This window comes from Schistocerca serialis, chromosome 2 (genome assembly GCF_023864345.2).
Source record: "Schistocerca serialis cubense isolate TAMUIC-IGC-003099 chromosome 2, iqSchSeri2.2, whole genome shotgun sequence".
Classification (NCBI taxonomy): domain Eukaryota; kingdom Metazoa; phylum Arthropoda; class Insecta; order Orthoptera; family Acrididae; genus Schistocerca; species Schistocerca serialis.
The window spans coordinates 1035771733-1035777732 of NC_064639.1; positions in this window are offsets into that span (position 1 = coordinate 1035771733).

The following is a 6000-nucleotide window of genomic DNA, read 5'->3' on the forward strand; positions in this document are numbered from 1 at the left end:
ATTTAGTCGTAGGCCTTTTTAAAATCTACAAAAGTGACCACTGTGTTTCGGGTGTTTCTCATCTGGAGAACCATTTTCAGATTCCAGACCTGCTCTATGCATGATCGTCCCTTGCGAAAACCAGCCTGGTATTCTCCTACTTGTGGGTCAGCTTGTTCTTCTAATCTATTCACGAGAACTTTTGATAGGATTTTATATGTGACCGGTACGAGTGAGATACCCCTGTAATTATTTGGTTCAGTTTTGTCCCTTTTTTTGTGGAGTGGATGGATGAGTGCTCATTTCCATTTAGAAGGGATCTGTTCTGTTTCCCAAATGTTTAATATGATTTTGTGAATTTTTCCTGTTAATCTTTCATCATTTAGTTTCCATAGTTCTGCAATAATTACATCTTCTCCTGGGGCTCTATTGTTTTTCCGTGTCTTGATAATTTCTACTATTTCGTTGATGGTTGGCGGTTTAGCGCCAGGATTTGGTGTAGACGTCTCGTAGTGAATATCCTCTGTAGGTCTCTCGCATTTGAGATGTTTGTTAAAATAGTCTGCGAGGATTTGGTAGTTATTCTTCGTGTTAGTTGCTAGTGAACCATCCGGTTTCTTGAAGCAAAGATTGGGTGGCTGGTATCCTGCAATATGTTCTTTAAACGTCTTATAAAAATTCCTGGTGTTTTTCTTCTTAAAGTCTTGTTCTATCTCATCTAGTCGCCTTTTGTTTTCGGATCACTAGAAATGGTTGCCATTTTTCTGATGTTTTGTGACTATTGAAGTTTTTCCAGGCATTGGTCCTTTCTTCTATTGCTTGGTCACATATTATATCATAGCTATTATTATTATTATCAATGTTATTCTTATCATCAATTTTATTTTTGGTTTGCGTAACTCATTGTAAATATGTATGTATTAAACAGGGGACCTAGAAACGATGGAGAGGCTTCCCCACACCGAACCCAGGGTTATTGTGCGGTTCGGCCCCCAGTGCCCCTCTCCCCCGCCCCACTCTCCCTGGGATTCTCATACTAGACGAGTGTAACCCCAATGTTTGTGCGGTAGAATAACTATGGTGTACGCGTACGTGGAAACAGTATTTCTGCAGCAATCGCCGACACAGTGTAACTGTCCGCATTCGCCGAGGCAGATGGAAAACAGCCTCATTTTCCCACTTCGAAATGAAATTAATGGCATTTGTTTTCTTTATGTTCAATGATACTTTACTGCGTATTTACCGAGTATAAATTTCAGTGGTATGTAGTGATCATTCAGGTAACTGAAGCACTGAATATTATGATATTATTTTTATTATATTATTAACTATTCAATTACTGTAAATTAATTATGATCATATACGTAATTAAACATGTTAAATGTTATAACTTAAAATAAACTCCAGTAAACCAACGGACAAGCCGGCCGCATTGGCCGAGCGGTTCTAGGAGCTACAGTCTGGAGCCGCGCGACCACTACGGTCGCAGGTTCGAACCCTGCCTCGGGCATGGATGTGTGTGATGTCCTTAGGTTAGTTAGGTTTAAGTAGTTCTAAGTTCTAGGGGACTGATGACCTCAGAAGTTAAGCCCCATAGTCCTCAGAGCCATTTGAACCATTTTTTTTTTTTTAAATCAACGGACAAGCCTATCTCGATAAGACTCACAACTGGCAAATTTTAAATTAAAAGCATAAATATTGAAAAGTAGAATTTTGTAGAAAATAACTAACTTCTTACTTTAATGTATACGCTGATACTTGGTAGACCACTTCTGCAAGATTAACGGAACTGAAATTCCGTTCTTCTCTCCAAGGATGTAAAAAAGATAACCACCTCCTCAAAGAAATGTTCCTTCTTTCTGACTCCTCCTAGAAGACGAGCTTCAGTTAAAAGATGAGGCAGTCTCTCTTTTCCAGTAGAACATCGAGTGTAGTTTTTGATTCTCTTCACAGATGAAAACGACCGTTTTACTAAAGACATACTCGCAAGAATTGTACACAATAATGACATCAACATATTAAACCGCTGAAAACTTTTGTTTGCCACTAAATTAATGCTCAGTAGTTTTGTAAATTCACTCGTGGTTTTGTTCCTAAGCTATTCAGCACTGTACACTAATTTCAGCTCATTTTTCAATCTAAAGGCGTCGAAGAACTTTCCATATACACTCCTGGAAATTGAAATAAGAACACCGTGAATTCATTGTCCCAGGAAGGGGAAACTTTATTGACACATTCCTGGGGTCAGATACATCACATGATCAAACTGACAGAACCACAGGCACATAGACACAGGCAACAGAGCATGCACAATGTCGGCACTAGTACAGTGTATATCCACCTTTCGCAGCAATGCAGGCTGCAATTCTCCCATGGAGACGATCGTAGAGATGCTGGATGTAGTCCTGTGGAACGGCTTGCCATGCCATTTCCACCTGGCGCCTCAGCTGGACCAGCGTTCGTGCTGGACGTGCAGACCGCGTGAGACGACGCTTCATCCAGTCCCAAACATGCTCAATGGGGGACAGATCCAGAGATCTTGCTGGCCAGGGTAGTTGACTTACACCTTCTAGAGCACGTTGGGTGGCACGGGATACATGCGGACGTGCATTGTCCTGTTGGAATAGCAAGTTCCCTTGCCGGTCTAGGAATGGTAGAACGATGGGTTCGATGACGGTTTGGATGTACCGTGCACTATTCAGTGTCCCCTCGACGATCACCAGTGGTGTACGGCCAGTGTAGGAGATCGCTCCCCACACCATGATGCCGGGTGTTGGCCCTGTGTGCCTCGGTCGTATGCAGTCCTGATTGTGGCGCTCACCTGCACGGCGCCAAACACGCATACGACCATCATTGGCACCAAGGCAGAAGCGACTCTCATCGCTGAAGACGACACGTCTCCATTCGTCCCTCCATTCACGCCTGTCGCGACACCACTGGAGGCGGGCTGCACGATGTTGGGGCGTGAGCGGAAGACGGCCTAACGGTGTGCGGGACCGTAGCCCAGCTTCATGGAGACGGTTGCGAATGGTCCTCGCCGATACCCCAGGAGCAACAGTGTCCCTAATTTGCTGGGAAGTGCCGGTGCGGTCCCCTACGGCACTGTGTAGGATCCTACGGTCTTGGCGTGCATCCGTGCGTCGCTGCGGTCCGGTCCCAGGTCGACGGGCACGTGCACCTTCCGCCGACCACTGGCGACAACATCGATGTACTGTGGAGACCTCACGCCCCACGTGTTGAGCAATTCGGCGGTACGTCCACCCGGCCTCCCGCATGCCCACTATACGCCCTCGCTCAAAGTCCGTCAACTGCACATACGGTTTACGTCCACGCTGTCGCGGCATGCTACCAGTGTTAAAGACTGCGATGGAGCTCCGTATGCCATGGCAAACTGGCTGACACTGACGGCGGCGGTGCACAAATGCTGCGCAGCTAGCGCCATTCGACGGCCAACACCGCGGTTCCTGGTGTGTCCGCTGTGCCGTGCGTGTGATCATTGCTTGTACAGCCCTCTCGCAGTGTCCGGAGCAAGTGTGGTGGGTCTGACACACCGGTGTCAATGTGTTCTTTTTTCCATTTCCAGGAGTGTACATCTAAGGGATTTCGGAATCTGCTTTCGGGCAACTGGTTGGAGTATTGTTCTTAGTTTTTATGTACAATAAATTTAAAAATGTCAGTGTAAAATAATCTTGGGATCTTAGAAAAAAATGGGAATCAATGCTATCGAGAAGTTCGCAGTAGATGTGTTTGTACACCGTGCAACAGAATTAAGGGTTCACTCTTTTTAAGTACTTTAATTGTCTCCCATTGAGACTCATAAGTTTGTAATTTGACTCGAAGGTGCCTACACCCTTCCTCTGTAATGGTACAAACGCGTGGAGCCCTGAAACTTCACCCTAGGGCTCGACGATGCCTCAGATAGACATATGCGAAATAATAGGTCAGAGCTCAGAAGTTCACTTGACTTGTAAGACGTTTTAATGATGTCACATTGCCACCAAATTTTCCACAACACCACCTTGACGTGTCATAGAATGGAAAGGCCGTCACAGCCCCTCTTACCCACATTCTACCCCTTCTTTTGATGCCTCTGTAAAGGAGATCAGAACAGCGACGCCCAGTGTTGGAATCATGCCGTTTTCTTACAGTTTGCCGAGGAGAATATTTTTGAGAAACGCAGTCGTTCAGTGTCGACACGATAATACCTCAGGGGTTGACACGATGGGTACCGATGAAACCACCGTTTCTCTTGGGGCGTTGATTCACACACATTTCGCGGTCGAAAACGACAGTTCGCTGCGCGATGAGTAATAGTACGACATTCTTGACAATGTGCGACACTTATGACATCCTGACGGATTCTACCCTACTCTGAGAACGTTGTCGGCTAGCAACGCCACTGAAAGTGATCTCTCCCCTTTCGACAGCAGTGTATCTGCAGTTTTCTCTGGTGTACAGTGTGGAACCACTAAGGACCGTTCAAACCATTCGACGATCCAAAGCAGCAAAGTGTGCTTACACTTTTTCAGTGCTCCTGTTTCAAACCCACCTGTGGCGTCATCATGGAGAGCTGTGACATTGATACACACATGAATGAAATGTCAAAAGGAACCCCTGATGACCCCCCAACTCGGTGGCAATAGCCCAGATTTGTTGAAAATTTTAAAAATGCACCCACGGAGAAACCCTGCAAAGTAGGCCATGGCGCCTCCAAGTAGGCAACCACTTGACACACACCGGACGCCAGTTGCCTACCTGCAGGTCTCTATGACTACTTCGCAAGTTTTCTCTCTAAAGGCGTATTTTTAAAACTCAATAAATGTAAGCAGGTGCCACCAAGGGTATCGCCCAATTGAGGGACCTCAGAGGGAGTCCTTGACGTTTTATTCGTTCATCTGTCAATCTTACAGTCCTCCGTGATCACGCCAAAGATTGGTGTGACACAGGAGTACTGGAAAACCATAAGCACACTTTGCTGTTTCGAATCACGTTCAAATTTCGTCGAATGGTTTTGAACGGTCCCTGTATGCCAGAGCAAAAACTGCGGTCGCACTGCACTCGAAACGTGTGGGATCACGATCATTGGGGTTGCTAGCCCATAATGTCTTTAGAGTAGGGTAGATCGATCTGCGTGGTGTCGGCAGGTCGGACATAGTCAAGAATGTCATCCTGTAGCTCATCATGGTGCAAACCGTTATTTTTGACCGCGAAATGTGTGGGAATCGACGCCGTAAGGGAAGAGGTAGTTTCATTCATGCCAATTTTGTCACACGCCGAGCTTTTTTTATGTCGATACTGAGCGGTGGTGTGTCTGAAATATTTTCCTCGGTAACCAAAAGGAAAAAAGCGTGTTTCCCACACTGGGCATCGCGGTTCTGACCTTCATCGCTGAGGCATCAAAAGAAGGGGCAAAATGTGGGTGAGAGGGGCTGTGACGACCTTCCCATCGTCTGACACGTCACGGTGAGGTTGAGAAAAAAGTTCGTGAAATTCTGTGACAATGAGACATCATAGACCCACTTTACATGTCAAGTGAAATTCTAAGCTGTTGCCTTTTTTTTCCGCGCACGTATCGACTCATTGCTGTCTGAAGCGTCATAGAGCCCAAGGCTTACGTCGGAGGGCACTGTGTTCTTTCACCGTTGCAGATGAAAGTTGTCGGCACATTTGACCCATATTTCAAACTTATGAATCGCAATGGGAGACAATTGTTGGGTACCGAAAAAGTGATCCATTATTCTGTTGCGCAGTATAATTGATATTTGTCCTCTTCGACGACTCTCCTACTTGAGACACAGTTTATTGGAAAACTTGTTAGCAGTCAACATGTTGCGTTGTTATGGAACGGCCGCTTTATTGGGTTTTCTGTACACAATTTAAAAAAAAATCACTTGCTTGGTTCTGCAGAACGTTGTACAACACACTATTGAAGGCAAATATTTTGTCGAATGTATTCAAGAAAAAAACTGAAAGCTTCTAAAAGTACCAATAAGCCTGTCATTGTATTAAAATATATGAATC